The 17,694-nt window shown below is 35.9% G+C and overlaps 1 pseudogene; it reads right to left on the minus strand.

Annotated features, from left to right (window-relative positions):
• Nucleotides 1-247: 247 nt before the first annotated feature.
• Nucleotides 248-17,399, minus strand: LOC123528496 (uncharacterized; annotated as a pseudogene).
• Between the last annotated feature and the right edge of the window lie 295 nt (nt 17,400-17,694).

Here is a 17,694-nt window from a genome sequence, read left to right on the forward strand (position 1 = left end):
GGTGAGAAATATCACCTGCAATTTATTTACTGCACAGTAGCTATACAGTAGCTTATTATGATAAACAGAAGCAAGTCTACCAATGGTCCCGACTTGTGTATTGGCCCTTATCGCCAATACGCAGACCTTATCATCTCCATAGGCCACATACCAGGCATACCAGAATCAGTGTCTTTAATTAAACTGTCTTAATCATGTCATATGTACACTAACTAGGTAAAAATCTATATCTAAGGAGTCAACTGTAGGCTCCGCCTTCATGACTATTATTGAGCTTAACTACTTTTTGAATGTATGTATTGGTATATGATTGTGCAACTGTATAATCTTGTATGTTAGTGGAACTACATGCTGTAAATAAATATAAAAGGTACCTGTGTTCTGACCATAGACCCATGATAAAACATTCTATCTATGAAAGAAGTCTAAACTTCGTAAGTAAATATATGTATTCATGTATTCATGTCTCTATTCAAAAAGTCAAAACTATGTCATATGTACACTTTATATGTATATATTGATATATTGGTCTCTTTTTAAAATAGTCTAATCTATGTGATATGTACACCATGTAGGTAAATATGTTGGTAAATGCTGATGCATTGGTCTCTCTATTCGAAAAGTCTAAACTAAGTTATATGTACACTTTGAAGGTAAACATGTTAGTAAATATCGATATATTGGTCCCTCCATTCAAAAAGTCTGAAACTATATCAGTATGATTTTTGAATATGTGAACGAAGTAGAAAATTATTGATATTTCTATCTCTCTATCTAAACGTCTTACCCATGTCAGTATTTCCTAGTACAAATATCATGTAGATAAATATTAATTATATATATCGGCCCCTAAGTACGTCAGAATTTCCTGTAAATATGTTTTAGATAAATACTAATATATTGATCCCTCTATTTACCAAGTCTAAGCCATGCAAGTTTTTATATGAATTCCTTGAACATAAATTTTGATATACCTGACCACCATTTTTGATACCCTCTTTTTCCTATTCCGCAAACATTTCATTCTCAGAGGAAAGAAATAAAACTCCAGACAGTTAGGCACGTTTTAAGAAAATGATATGGATATACAATTAGCTCTCATAATAATAATATTATCAACGTAATATGTACAATATTTATGCGTGCTGTTTTTATCAACTTGGTGGGTCTGGATTCATCCAGCCTTATACCTCGGTGGTTACATCTTATTGCTACACACTTATTTGAATATCTTGACCACCAAGATAAGTGCAAAAAGCGTCAGGTGGGACATTCTTCTGTTCATTTTGGCATCACTTACAAGCTTTTTGCATGCAAAAACAAATAAGAAACAAATGTCATTGTCGGGAACGTATCGCATATACAATAGTAACAGTTGAAGGCCAGTAATTCAAATCCTTCTTTATTTCAAAATAGGGGGTAGAATAGTTCCTAGTGAAATGCAAGTCAGTTGTGGTCCGCACAATAAACCGCTACTTTCGGTTTCGATCTGCAATACTTGCCTTATAGGGTGTATAAATATGAAAACCAGCTCATTTCATGCAAAATGCATTCTAGCAGTGAAAAGTGTGATTAAAGTACTCGTTCTATATAAATTTGAGCAGAAAAGGAAAATTCGGATCTATTTACTTTGGACTTCTTTCGATTACACCAAAGAAGCATTTTTTCCGACCGAATTACTGGCCGTATTCCTAAAACACATATATAAGTAAAAAATATCGACCATCTTGACAGGGTAAAACATTAAAGATGTGCATGGGAACTTGTCTTGGTCAGAAACCCATTGCAGAAATATACTCTTTGAAGCTAATAGTATCATCCTAGTGCTAGTTCAACCGGTAAAATCAATTTATTGGTAAGTAACAGGACACACTTTTGAAAAGTCTTTCTTTACAATGATCAACTGACCCACTAGAAAATTAGTAATATTAAATGTGTAAATAATGTCTTTGTAGTAGACTATTCTTAGGCAGTATTGTTGTTTACAATCACAATCTGTTCGCCTCTAAATTCTGGATCGTTGTACAGCGGGCACTTTTAAAGAATGACTTAATCTAACCATTGTATAAAAAGTTTCTGCAAATAGGGAATCCTTCAGGAGGGCGTGGTTTTGTTTCTCCTTCGTCAATAACTATTCCCATACCATTCGTGTTGTGCAGGTCAATATGACAATGCAAAAACCACATTCCGGGATTATCCGACCGGAATCGGATCACTACGTAGCCTCCTGCAAATATATCCGTAGCTATTACACTAGGTCAACACTTCAAAGTTAATACCGCATTTGGGATTGTCCGACTGGAATCTGAAGGCTACGCAATGCCAGTAAACAATATTCTACTTATTTACTTTTAAGAAATTAGTTAAACAAGAAACCAAAGCCTATTTGTGCATATCGTCGGCATTTTCTAGTTCGATGATTTTCCGCGGAGTTATGGCCCTTGATTCGTCAAATGTTATGATGTTTTGGCCACGTCTCATATCATTGGGGAGATTTCAACCAAACCTTACCGGAGTGCCAAAAAAACAAAGAAAAATATCAAACAGGGAGTGCCACGCACCAAAAGCGCAGCCTCCTCAAAACGAACCCCCCAGCACGCAAACGCGTGCACCACACACACACACTCAAAGCTTACACATCAGGACAAAACGAACAACACACACACACACACACACACACACACACACCCAAAGCCAACACATAAGGACACGACGAACAATAAGCATACACACACGCGCGCACACAAAGTAAACCCACAAGGACAAAACGAACAAACAAAGGAACACAGTGGGGCACCGCCTTGGAACGGTCAGTGGCAAAAACACCACTGGGGAGCTTAAACCGGTTTATGGTGCGCACCCAACCTCACTCTTACCCCCACCATGTTCCAAAGACATTGGACAGTGTAAATAAAAGTAATCCCCTCCAGGTGAATCTCTTACACACGTAATGGAAACAAAAAGGCATGGCATGTAAAACACAAAAAATGCTCGTGTATAAATATATAAAAAGCAAACCTTAAGAACCAAAAACGTATGTACTCAATGCCTTTTCAGAAGACAGAGCAACAAGAGAAACACCCTTAAGGGCCCGACGAAACAGGCCAGAAGACAAATATCAAAACAGTTCAGTCCTGGTAGGATTTAAAAACTGCTCATCATAGAGTCCTCCCTCTCTTCCGTCAGACGCAATCAAAGAGGGAAGCGTAGTGTCCAACTGTAAACGGGTTGAACACTAAACATGCGGTATGTCTCAAAACAGTTGGGTCGTAACCTCTTTTAATAAAACGTTTGATAATCTTTTCAAATACATTTGGACAATTACCATGACCCAAGATCTTACGAAGTTTGTAAACCACATCCCCATAAAAAACGGGTTTAGAAACACCTTCTCACAGAAGTGTCTTTAAATTACTATTGAATTTTTAAACTAAATCAGAATTACGATAATAAAATTTAGTAAAATATTTACGCAATTTGTAATAACGGTAGCCTTGCTGAAGAAGTTTACTTGTAATACATTGATTACGTTCATTGAAATGCTTGACATGACTACACGCTCTGGCAAACCGAATTAATTGAGAAATATATACCCCATAAGATGTAGCCTGAGGTACATCCCCATCCAAATGGGGAAAATTTACAATACTAAAATTAAAATCATCCCTCTTGTCATACATTTTGGTATGTATAATATTGTCATAAATAGAGAGATGTAAATCTAAAAATGAAGCATCAGTATCCGAATTGTGAGTTTCAATTAACTGAAGCTCCCTAGGATAAATAGTACCCACCAAATGACCAAAAAACGGATTATCCATATGAAGAATATCATCCAGATAGCGTGATGCATTATTAAATGCAGTTATAATATCTGCTTGCGTATCTGGAGAAAGGCTCAACATAAAGTCTCTTTCATAACAATATAAAAACAAATCTGCGACAAGGGGTGCACAATTTGTTCCCATGGGAATACCAACAACTTGTCTAAAAACTGCATTCCCAAACCTGATGTAAATGTTGTTCAATAAAAAGGAAAGGGCTTTACAAACTTCGTCACAGGTCCACATAGTATAATGTTTAATAATATTGCTAGTAAAAAAAGCTTTATCAAAATTGCAAGCGATAAATGTAGCATTCTCTCTGGCAAAAGTCTTTTGAATTAGGGCAGTTAATTTGTCATTTATTAAGTTATTAGGTAAAGTGGTATACAAAGTAGAAAAATCGTATGTACTGACTGTAGATACCTTGTAATTATTAATTTTCAGCTTATCCAGGATTTCGCCAGAATTTTTAATCGACCAAAATAAGTGTTTACCAGAGTTTTCGTATACTTTATCGCAGTATCTTTCCACGTGGGCTTTCACAGCAGTTAGACATGTTGTTAATAGTTTTGAAATACATGTATTTGTAGTTGTACAAGAGCTTGAATTAGCGATAAAGCGAGCTTTATATGGTTGTTTATGCAATTTAGGAATCCAGTACATGGTCGGTAGTTTAATTTGTTGATCGTCTATACGAACTTTTAAATTAGAAACTTCAGTGATGTGATCAGTAACCAATTTGTTTTCAACAGAAGGACTCAATGTATAAGTTTTATATGCTATTTAGTTCGTTTTGTAAAACATTAATATAATGCAGGCGTCAAATGATGATAATATTGTTGGCCGCCTTGTCTGCTGGAACTAAGACATACTTAGAATGAAATTCTTGGATTTCCTTTTTCAAATGTCTTAAAGTAAACTTGGGTTTTGGTGGAAGCAGGTGTACATTAGTTTGATAAAATTTTATTCGAGAATCAACAATGTTAAAAATATTTCGTTTCCAAAACGTTAATGCATTTGGATCAGCGTTCTCACGACGACACCATTTAATACAGAAGGTTTCAATGGATTCTGCAATGTGACCACGACAAGAATTAAAATCAATAGTTGAAGAAATTCTATATTTAGGTCCTTTAAAAAATAAATTACGAATACGTTTGTCTTTAATAATATCAAAATTACCAGTGATGACATGACCTGCATCTGAATAGCAAAATTTTGAGTTTTTACATTCGCAGTAAGAAGGAGTATTTGTTTGAACATCTAAGTCGGAAACAATTTTATTTTAATTGAAAGTAACATTTCTTACAGGTGTTTTATATTTATAACAGATAATAGGAACTTCGGAGTTTCTGAAATATTTAGGCACAGAATCAATGACACGTTTATCCCGAAATATACTAGGTACATCGATGAAGTCAATACCTTTGTCCATGAAATATAATTTAAGAAAATGTCTCTCCAAGCCTAGCTATACATTTTCCGGTTCATTCTTTTTCAGCATTTTTCTTCGTTTATCTTATTTTATCTTGACAGCCCCACTGCTCTGAAACAACCAAGAGGAATTACACCAAACTTAATAAAAGTGATTGTTGCCAAGTCTACTTGCGCATATCATGGACATGTTCCAGTTTCAGCAGAGTTAATGGACCTTTATTCATCAACATTTATTATGTTTTAGCCACTTCTCTTATTTAATTCGGTGAATTTCCACCAAACCTTACATGAGTGATCAGTGTCAAGTTTAATTATGCATGTTATACGCATGCTCTGGTTCAGTGATTTCTAGGGCAGTGATGACCCTTTATTTCTCAAATTGAATGATATTTGGCAAATTCTCTTACACCATTGGGCAGATTTACACCAAACCCTACAAGAGGTATCAGTCCAAAGCTTAATCATACATATCATCAGTATGTTTTGGATCAGTAATTTTCAGCAGATTTATGGCACTTGGTTTGTCATATTTTACAGCGTTTACATTACTCGCTGCATAGAATTAGGCTTAATTTCACCAAATCTCACAAACGATTAGTGTGAAGTGTAGGTCTGCATGTTATTGTCATGTTCTGTCATGATTTTCAGCGGAGTCGTGACCCTTGATTTGTCAAATTTTTTCTACTTCTCCACTGGTTGGAATTTCACCAAACTTTACAGGCGTTACCATCACCAAGCCTTGAGATGTGTACATCGTTGGAACGTTATGCTTTAGCGGTTTTCCTTGGAGTTATATGGCCCTTAATTTGTGGCATCTTGCAATTTCTGCATGGTAAGTGGTGGGAGTCATACGTTTCTTCGCGAGAAACAATCGTCTCTAGTTTAATTTAGCTATACAATTTCATTTTTTCGAAAGAAAGAAACAACATAAAATCTTTTTAAATGGCATTGTTATATTAATTTACTGACGTATGAAGTTTGGGAAATAATTCTTATTAAGCAAATCCTATAACTCAAATATGTATTTAAGGTTAGTTGTCCTTAATGTCATTCGGCAATTTCCGCAAGATCATGTATTATGCGTATGCGAGTTCTGGATTTTCCGACTGGTTGCGTGTATGAACTACATAACCAGTTGGGGATTAAATCACGGGTCATCTGGAGAGGTTTTGAGATAAACATTCTAAACATGGAAATGTCGGTTTTAACATGCTTTGTTATAATTTCTGAATGTGAGATATACACTTATATATTTTCCCTTCAAATGATGACATTAAACCACCTGTGAACAAGTAAAGTACCTTTTAACATGAACGATGAGATAAAACCCGGAAGTTTAAGAAGCACTAGTTTTTATTTTTGTATTTAAAAATTTCTTTTTCGCTCATCTGCTGTATCTTAGAAAACTCGCATCTTATCAGATAAATTATCCGTAGCTGGCCGCTATTGTTTAGACACGAGTCCTGATAAAATATTTATTGACACTGAAGTCTCTGAAATATCAACATCAACGGTCTGTTTATTGAAAAAATAGTTCAAACCAAAATTTGTTTAAACGCCTATTTTACGTAAAACATATTCAGTGGCGTTTTACAAAAAAGATATGCATCTTGATTTAGCAGTCACATCACTGTTCCACAAAAATATTATTGTTCGTCTGGGTGATAGTCTTTTACATTGAAAAGTATATGAAGTATATGAATAAATTAACAGAAGCTCACATAAATTTGTACATCAAATTCTCAGACATACTGTTGAAATATCATTAAAAAATGTGACAAAATTGAACCGTATTGTAAAAAAGTTCTGGAACAATGTAGCACACTAAAATTCAAATATAAAAATCTGAATGTATCGATCGGTAATGAAAACAAGCCCATAGTGACAGACAATTTGCATACCTGTCGGAACGATAATAGTGTCTTTCTCTGGTGGTCGGCGATTTAAACCCGGAACATTGCCACCTGCCCAGCTGTCATTAGTCCAAGATGCAGAACTGCAGTAGCCAAATTTGTCTGTGCAGTTAATGTCATTAGAATTAGCGATCAGAATTCCTGTAGCTTGGTTGTACGTGCCAAAACCCATTTTCATGACATAAAACGAATGTCCGTGCAAGTGGACGGGATGTGACCAGCCCGAACCACTCCCTAAGTTAAGTAAAACAAACTGAACCAGTTTATTGGATTTCAATTTCTGAATATATGTGCATTTACATATTCCATTCATCTCACAGTCGTCATTGCATTCTGTGTTCAACTCTTTTTCCTGTGTGAGAAGTGAGACTGTTGGCGGGACGAACTCTCGTCCATTTACCGAACCTGGTGTATTTCCTGGAGGTCCTGGAAAGGCAAAGTTGAAAATGTACTCCTCAAGTACACGATTATCTAGAACGTCTTTGTAATTTTGATTTGGATCGGTGTTGTTGACTTCATTGAGTGTTATACATTCTCTGTTTTCATCAGGTGGGTAATATCCATAAGGGCAGTTGAATGTAGGGCACTTTGACGAAAGAGTGCACGTTTCCCGCCTGTTATTTGGAGGATTAGGAGAAGGAGTTGGACCTACGAAATCTTCGAACTCTAGTACCGCTTCGGCTGCATGGTACTTGGAGAAACCAAGACTCTCTGGTGTTTCTATTGTTTCAGCAATTATTAATAACTCTTTAGAAGGGACTTCACTCGCTGCTGGAGCTTGCCAGTAGAAGTCGTATCTTTCCCCTGGGTGTACTATTATTGACTGCACAGCTATCCTGTCAACATTGTATGCGTCCGATGTTCGCAGTGATAGTCGATGACCATATATATAAATCCTTATCGGGTAGAGCGTCATTGCACCAATTATTCTAAATCGGTAGAGTGATCCGGAACGAATTTTAAAACGTTCAAGAGGTGCACCATTATTTGTATTTTCCGTCTTCCAGAATCGTCCTTTTCCATTCACAAGGCCTGACTGAAACTCATAGCGGCTGAACTACCCCCTGTCTACAGAATAGGTTGTATTTATCTTTGCATATGTCTGAAAATCAAACTGTTCAGTTATCATTCTATTGTATGCTGTTTCGGCGTCCATAAGATGATTCCAGTCTTGAAGTGACATGATGATTTCATTGTCTTCAATGATTGGATTCTTTCTTGGACGTACAATTACAGGGCCGTAAAGTCCCATGCTTCTCTGGTCTGCTATATGTGCATGGTACATAGCTGTTCCTGGCGGATATGCATTGAATCTATGCACGAATGTTTGTCCAGTCAGTATAGGACACTGTGTAACAAATGCGACGCCATCCATCCATGGCGTGTCTCTTTGATGTAATCCATGAAAGTGAACAGTCACGCTATCTGTGTGTAGAGTGTTTATAATTGTAACATTTAATGTTTGACCTTCCCAGACCTCTATTCTTGGACCAGGAAATCTTCCATTATTGCAATGACTAGGCGCGAAGTTTGTCCATCGGCCGTGATAACTCGTGACACTTGCTCAGGAGTCAATGGAGCATTGTTGTTTTCTTTGCCTCGTAGCCTCAAAATGCCGTTGTCAGGATACACTAGTTGCTTTTCTTTCTCCAGTATCATGGTCAATTTATGCTCGATTACAAGCGTGCAAGAGCAGACCGTGTCCACAACTCTGCAGATACAATCGTCTTGTGTAGCTGTTGGCTGGACAGTTACCTCCTGTGCGTTGATACATGACATCAACCCGAAAAAGATCACGGCGACCTTCATCATTATCTAAAATTTCATTTAAAGATTATTACGATAATATATAGACGAGATATAGTCTTCATTTGTTCAGAACAAACGGACCTACTTTAGTTATAATCACTAAAAGTCATGATTATTTTGATTTATATGCAAGCTCAAAATATCTTTAACTAGCGAATACTAGATTTTACATGTTTCTGCGGGGCTACGCCTCTCGTGAAAAATGCATGCAACATCTGGTGTTTACTCATTGCTTATATGGTGTATTATATATATACTGTATCATACAAAACAAATGGCAGATTGCTTGTGTTTTTGACAAATTGATTAAATATGTTGTACAACTTGAAATGGGTGTTTGTTCAAAACCTGATATTATGTTTGATACTTTCTATTCAAAATATTAAAGTATGTTCGAAAATTTCTCATTGATTTTTTTTTATCGTAAAAGAGCTAGTTTCTCTTTCATTTCAAAGAATATATTTTTCCTCAGACATGTTTATTTCATATTACGAATACTTTATTATTTGCAGTGATGCGTTGAATCAGAAAATATGTTGTAAGCTAAATGATTTATTAGCATCTTAATGCGTAACAGAAAATGATGTGTTCGATCTCGAGATTCATTCGGAATAGAAAGTAACTCAATAGTAATTCTTAGTGAAAGGAGAAAAACATCAAAGACATTCATTGCCATCTATGTATTACTATGAACAACAAAAGCCTTGTAGTCGGTAAAAATTGATAAGTTAACACGATTTGACTGTACCTTCTGTCCATAATGACACGAGACTCCTGGGGCCAAAATAAAACTCGAGTCCCATTAAAATTTTATACTTAAAAAGATGAACAATAAATTCTTATAGTTTATGTAAATATAATATTAACAAGTTTATGGTTTAAACAGCACTATGCATTAGGTTTAAAATAGTACACATTGTATACATGTATAGATAATCACAGTATAAGTGTGTACTACCACTAAAACTGGCTGTGTTTAGCAATCAGTGCTGCATGACATTTAATCATGAATGTAGTTTTATATGCAAACTTAATTGATACATTTAAAGAGGATCTTAAACTTTTGAAGTAAATATGTAAAAATAAAGTACTTTGGTGAAAGCTGACCATTGGATGTCTTTAAGTTCACCCTAAACCTACTGTTTAAGTGGATATTTCCGTGCGTTAAAAAGTTAACGAATTTGGAATTCTGAACATTTGGCGTGCGGAAATATCAGCGAATTCTCGATTTCTAAGTTGCGTAGAAATAGCACGTCGTAAGAATCACTAATTTGTCTGGCGTAATAATTGCACTTTGGCTGACAGCATTATTATCCCTTACGTCGAGTCAATGCGGGAAAATCATTCGGATGAAAGCTATGGTAATTTATCCATTGTTCAAAATTCGTATAATTATTATTTCAATATACGTTCAAAAAATAATAAGTTAGTACATTGTAACAATACTATATTTTAAGGTATAAATATTACACATGATTGTAGTTGTAAGTTATTAGCGACGTTCCCATATCAAAGAACGTGCTACATATTTCTGAACTTATTGTTTGTCTTTTCTTTATAAAAAGGGTTACTTGCAAACATCCTAGTATTTATCAAGGAATGAAGTGTACACACGCAAACATGTAATTATCAAACTGAAAAAAGTCTCTTTAACAAAACTTATTGTAGTAAATCCTTTAGTGACATTTTGTAAATGCATTTATAAGATTCGGCGTGTTTTCTTGCCTACGGTAGTTTATAGAAATTAGTTTTGCAAGTTTTGTACCAACAGGTAGACATTTTAGCAAATTATGATAACCTTTACCTTTTCCAGGTGTTTCCATACCGCTCTAGCTATTTTCGACGTATTTAAGTCCTAAAGAAGTGATGCATCAATGCAATGAAGTCTCTAAAATACAGTGTCTAAAGATTTCTTTGAATGTATCAAGTAATTTACTTTTGCGTAAATCTATGGCAGTTCATTCCACAGTTTTGGACCGATAGTACAGAAACTTCTATCATTAAATATTTTGCAGTTGTTGTATAGAACAACATTACAACATTCGGAATTTTCTGACGATCTCAAACCTTCTCTACTAGGAACATACCCTGTGAGGAATTCTGTTGAAAACGTAGGTGCTCTGCCAATATGACAGCTATACACGAAAGAACGTGTTTTCAACTCAGTCCTTACTTTCACCGTCTACCAATATGAGTCATACAATGCTTGTTTGGAACTGTCAAATTTCCTCTTGTTAAGGCCAAGTTTTGCGCACACGTTTTGAATACGTTGCATCTTACACACATCACCGTTAGCAACACCCTACAATTTGACATTCCAGTAAATCCAGATGTGAAATAACTAGAGACAAAACTATAATTTCAGTGGATGCTTTTGTTATATATTTTCAGATGTTTTTAATTCATAGGTAATTTAACATGGCTGTACGACATTAACGACTTACATGATCTTTAAAGTTCAAGGTTTCGCCAAGAAATGCACCAAGATAGCTAATTGTGTTTTCACGTTTGATGTTATCACCAGCAATATTAATCGAATTTGTAAAACATTAGTTCAATTGAGGTCTGCTACCAAACATATTAAATTCATTTTTTGAAGTGTTCATTTTCAGTTTGTTTCTATCTATTTAGTCATTGATTATAACTGCGCACCGTTCGAGGTCTCTGACCGCTTGTGATTCTACAGTTGCAGATGTGTCACGAAAGCTTTTATTTGCTATATGATCATCAGCAAAACCGTTGACTGATATGGATTTAGGAATGACATCAAAAAGAGTTCCAGCATAGGTGAGATACAGCCACGGACCACGGCAACTGCCTTGGGGCACATTGCATGCAAGATGGCGGTCTGATGAATTTACACGTTTGTTAAATCTGTAAAGAACAGCTTCCTTAATACGTTTTGACAGAAATGATAAATTACTCACAGGACGATAGTTTGAAAGCTCTAGTTCAAGACCTGCTTTTTTAAGCAAAGGTCTAACAAATGCTTGTTTGTATTTCACAGGAAAAGAAACTTGATGTAATGAGAGTTTCACCAATTTAGAGATACTAGGGAGAAGTTCAGCTGCATGTTATTTCTACGTGTTGGCATAATAACTAGCTACGAAATCGTAGAATTCTCTTCACTTTATCATTCCATCTTGAGTTAATTCAGTAAATTTGTCTACATTTTGTACATCCCATACTGGAAGTTCAAAGTTTTGGTATTCATTTAGGAATTGACGTATTTTTGAAATTTTTGCCAGGAAAACTTCATTTTTCGGCCAGTAAGTTATTAGACTCTCCTTGAGGCTATAACCGCCTCAGTAGCCTAGTGGTAGAGCGTCCGCTTTGAGTGCGGGAGGTCGTGGGTTCGATCCACGGCCGCGTCATACCAAAGACGTAAAAAATGGTACTAGCAGCTTCCTCGCTTGGCGCTCAGCATTAAGAGGATAGTGCTAGGACTGGTCAGCCCGGTGTCAGTATAATGTGACTGGGTGGGGTATCATGCCACGTGTCTACGGCGTGATATTCCAGTGAGGCAGCACTATAAAGTTGGGCATTGTGCTCATTGCTACAAGTAGACACCGTCGTTTATATGACTGAAAAAACCCGAACACACACACACACACACACACACGCACGCACGCACGCACGCACGCACGCACGCACGCACGCACGCACGCACGCACGCACACACACACACACACAATGCCGTGTTGGCTGATATTTACGCTGGAGGAAATATTAGCGAATTTTGATTTTGCGGTGCATTTACCATATTCTGCGGAAACAGGTGAACAGCTTCCTACCTTGCTTTTATCCGTAGCTTCTTAAATGTTTACGCCAAAGTTCAACAACCTGCTTTATGCCATTTTTTTGTTCATTAAAACGACCGTTTGTTAAGGTTTTTCATCTCTAAACGTCCTTCAAAGTTTTCGGAGATTAAACTCCAAAACATGTATAACGTTAGGCTAGAAAGAGATTGTATACTATTTACTGTTGTTGTGTTTAATGACTAAAAGGGCGTTCATTAGATAAGAATTTTGACAAAAATATGAATTAACTCACGTTATGACATTCCATTTCTCCCATGTTTTCCACTGCTTACTTGAATTAGTCTCTCTATTCTACTTCAAGCGACTGATAATTGTAGATTTTATTTAATAAAAGTTTGTAACTTTGTCTTTGTTACAGATTTTGTTTAGCACGACACTTGACGAGGAAGTCTTCCTTGTAGCGACAAAAGGAGACTATTTCATCAAGATACTGCACAATCACTAATACAATAATAGCTAAATGCAGTTTTAGGTGTATTTTCTGTTTCTGTTTCATAGCCTTAGGTTTATTGCGGGACAAGAAGTGAAAATGAAAGTTTAATATTGATTTTCAGCAAAATCAGATAATTCCTGGTCATTCAAATGTTTTTCGTGTTACTAATTGATATACTGATATACGGTGTACATTCAATAATGTACTTTGTCCAGATCAGGTATTATAGAGAGGTTCACGGCATGCTCCATTGGAAAATTTTGAAATACGTAACTGCTGCAGCTGCATTCTGTATGAGGCTCGGTTTGGCAAAAAAAAAAAAAATATCAATTGATAAAAATAAAATAAACAATTTTGCAGTTTTTGACAAGCTAGAAAGTTTATTTTTTATTTTATACATGTGCTATAAATCATCACTCTGAATGCAGAACTACAATTGAGCACTGAGTACAACAAGAACTCCGCAAATATACGCCCGAAAATCTATCAGAGGAGGAGGAAGTAAAAAATCAAATCAAACCTGTTATAGCTCTAATATTACGTTAAAGAAATGTCAATAACTGACTTCATTTAGGAGTTTATGCATTCCTGCAATTTAAGGTGGGTCGATACCTTATTCGTCAAATATGGCATTCCCTCCGATTTTGATGAAACTTGGTCCAACTGTAGCACTATGGTTCTAAAATATTTTTCCGTCGTCTTGGCAACAATGCTTTATCAGTGATGACGTCAAGAACGTCACAACGAAGGGCGCCAAAATGTCGAAATACTGCCGTTTTGAGTCCTCTAAAATGCCTAATTATGATTTCAAATCAGCGAAACTTCACAATATGATACTTTATTTAATTTATATTAGGACTAGCGTGTTTGTAAGTGGTATCGCACCATATTACAACGGACATTTATCATTTGATAAAGCAAACCACGTTCCTTCTGATATAAAATTTTGACAAAAAATCGGCAAATATACGCGAAAATGACATCTTTAAAAATCTACAGGCCCATTAAAAGTCTGAATTTCGGCACAAGTGATCAATTTGCAAATGAAATGTCAAATAAAAAAGGGAACTTTACGTTTTCAGTTTTTCACAATATTGTGTTGAAGACAAACTGTCCTTCCGATTTTGGACGTACAACTCAACGTTTTGACGTTAGATGCCAAGTACGTAAAGCGCGCCATAGCAATTTGATATCTATACACGTGTTTGTTCTTCGTTCGACAAGGAGACCACATAATAAGCAAATATAACTAAGGGTAAATTAATTGTAAACTTTGATATCGTATCGTGCGTAGTTGATAAAAAAGTAAGTGAATGTTATAAGGACAGTTCCAGAATTAATTGTATGGGAGGGTCGAAAGCCAATTTTGGAAAGAAAAAAGAAGAAAAAAAATCACCACCCATACTTTTTTATTTTCCTCCAACCCCACTTCCCATGATTTTTGATTTTCCTCCACCCCACTACCTATAATTATGAATTTTCTACTAACCCCCACCACCTACAATTACTAAATGTACAAAAATCGAAACATGGAGAGAGTCTGTGGAATTTACCGTTTTCCCTTTCTACATCTCAAAAACGTCTAAGAGTCACCAAACTGCTTCATTCCGCTTTGAAAATTTGCCGTTAGAATGGAAAAATGTCTAAACCCCACCCATCTGATTTATTATAAGCTCACCTGTAAAACATGTTTGTTTACAGCTTCCAACCCAGCACTTCAAGAAATGAGTCACCAGAACAAGTGAAACAATCGTTATTACATACCTGTTAGTATTTAAACGTTAACATCCTTTCTTATTTTTGAAACCATGAATATAATATTAAATACTCGAATAAAAAAAATCATATTAAGAGCCTGTGACGGACGAACAGACACGATATAAATTCAAGCTCTGAAGCATGCATTTTTATTTGGTTGTAGAGCATTTTGTTAACAATAACATAAAAGCTTCAACACAATGTTGACGCAGAAATATAACACTAAAACGTAATTTTCTATAAGCATTCGGTCATTACCGAAGGAACATTATGGAAGGCACATGCTGTTTTCCCGCCAAAATACAAAGAAGAAACGTCTGCTTCCCTATCTGTCAAGAAGACCCGATATTTACGCATATTCAAGCCGAATTTCGTTTCCAGCTTGACGTTTACATCTTCCGAACAGTGTACGAAAATGTATATAGTGATCTAGCACAGTTTCTATTGAAATATGGTACATGTATCGGAAGAATCATATTGTGTAAACATACATGTATCATGCCTTCATGCCCTGACGCCGACAAGACTTGTGATTTATTTGAACAGTCATGATATATGGAAATTCAGTCATCCGTTTTTCAAATAATAGAGTCATAGGCGCAGTGGTTAGCAGGTTGGACTACAACGCCAGCGGTCCGGGTTCGATTCCCGGTCGCGGCTTATATCCCGACTAGTGTTTGTGCAGGGTGATATGCTTAAATTGGTACTGTTTCCAGCAGTATCGGCCTAGACTGGATGCTGGGGAGGTACATATGACACCTGCCGTGGGCTCGGCTGGAAATAAGTTGTTCCATCCATTCCGAGTGGGGACTTTCGTCGACTACCCACGTTAAACAAGAAACTTTAACTTTAACTTTTTTTAATGATTTCACGCAGTACATGTTTTAGTAATCTTCTTTTAAAGGCATTGACCTCTAGATCCTACGACAACAAAAAAGAAATAACATAGATATCAAAAACTATTGCTATAATTGTTAAGGTTTTAAAACTACTCTCTTGATTTGGTAGTTTAAGACAGATTAGAAACAAAAAATCGTGTTCTAATGGTCAAAACTTGACTGAACTCCAAGCGAAAATCTGGAGGCCAGTGCCTTTAAATGGCTAAACGTGAAAGTATCTTGTGATTTTTGTCTACATACTGTTTAACCTATAATGGAAATAATGTAAGACTGGTTATATTTAGGAAAAGGTGTGAAATATTTCGCATGTCACATTTTGGTTTTACTTCAGCGTAATGTAGGTTTTTTTTAATAAATTCTTTTTACGATGCTGGCTTTGTCATTAATACTTCTAACTGCAAAAATGCACTTATTTATGATAGATCTGTCTATTATTTACATTAATCTGGGGGCAAAATATGACTGGAAACTAACAGAAGATAAGTTCATATTGCAAATCAGATAAGCATGCAGGTATTTTAAAGAAACCGATGTTCGCGACTTTTTACAGTTTAACTTTGCAGTGATGCATAAGCGATTTAACTGAAAAATGTAGTTCAAATACATGTTAAGCCACGTATTAGAAGAGAAAACATTTGCGTAACTCTGTAGTAAATATAATTGTATGCAACATTAGTGACTTCACATAATTGTTAACGAGAATGACTGCTGGGAATATTATACTGTTGGTTTTCTTAGAGATTTACACATTTTGTTGTGGAAAAAAAAGTTTCCGAATCGGCTAGTGCTTCACAAATATATCAAAATACCTGAGGCAGATATGTCCTTAATATCGATGATGACGATATAACAATTCCGTCGGCATTGGATAATGAAATCGGTAGCATTGATCTATCAACATATGATTTTGTGTGGAATTGCACGATGAATCTGTACGCCTGTTTTAAGTAGTCGTGCGGCATGTAAAAAATTGACTAATATTAGGGAAAAGTGATTCACATGCAAGAAAAAAAAACTCAATTTACGCATGTTTTCGTTTCGGCCTGCTTCGATGTCATTTAGCTACATTCTATTTCTTTTTCCCCGGTTCAGTTTTTGGTGCGTATGCGAAACAGCCATTACTAAGATACTCATACGCGCAACGTGCCAGACAGAATACACGTGCGAATGAAGGGCGGGATTAAGGACACTGACTGCAAATTCAGCGGGAGTTTTATGGTGAAGTAACTCTTTAAACATTTTGCTTGCAATTTGTAAATGGTGTTTCAGACGCACGAGGTTAGGTGAAGCGAGTCAGAGACTCGACACACACTGAAAACGCCAATGAAACATTACTAAGGGCAAGATAAACATTGATGTTGTGGCTGAAACATATGCATTACTTTGGACGAGCTTTCAAGCCCCTTCCCCTGTTTAACGACAGAACATTTTGAAAACTTATGTCTGCGGAACCGATATCATTACAGTTTTTCATTTTTACTGCATAACTTATGTTTTTGAAAGTTCCTCTATAACTTATGTTTTTATAAACCAGTACTGTTTAACAATCGCGAAATCGCAACATTTTTAATAATTATCGAGAAATGAAACTGAAACTGAAAGTACTTTTTTCTGACTGCCCAGCTGCGTCCATTGCTTGTTTCTCCCCGCTTTGTACTTTGTATTTCTGTACATGACTGATTCTATACCCAGAGATGAAGGGATTCTTTTTTATAAAGCATCTTAGTAACACGGTTATTCCTTTTACATTGAATTATTAGGTAGAACATATTCGCAACATAAAGTGTAAGTATACAGCAT

This window comes from Mercenaria mercenaria, chromosome 13 (genome assembly GCF_021730395.1).
Source record: "Mercenaria mercenaria strain notata chromosome 13, MADL_Memer_1, whole genome shotgun sequence".
In the NCBI taxonomy this organism is placed as follows: domain Eukaryota; kingdom Metazoa; phylum Mollusca; class Bivalvia; order Venerida; family Veneridae; genus Mercenaria; species Mercenaria mercenaria.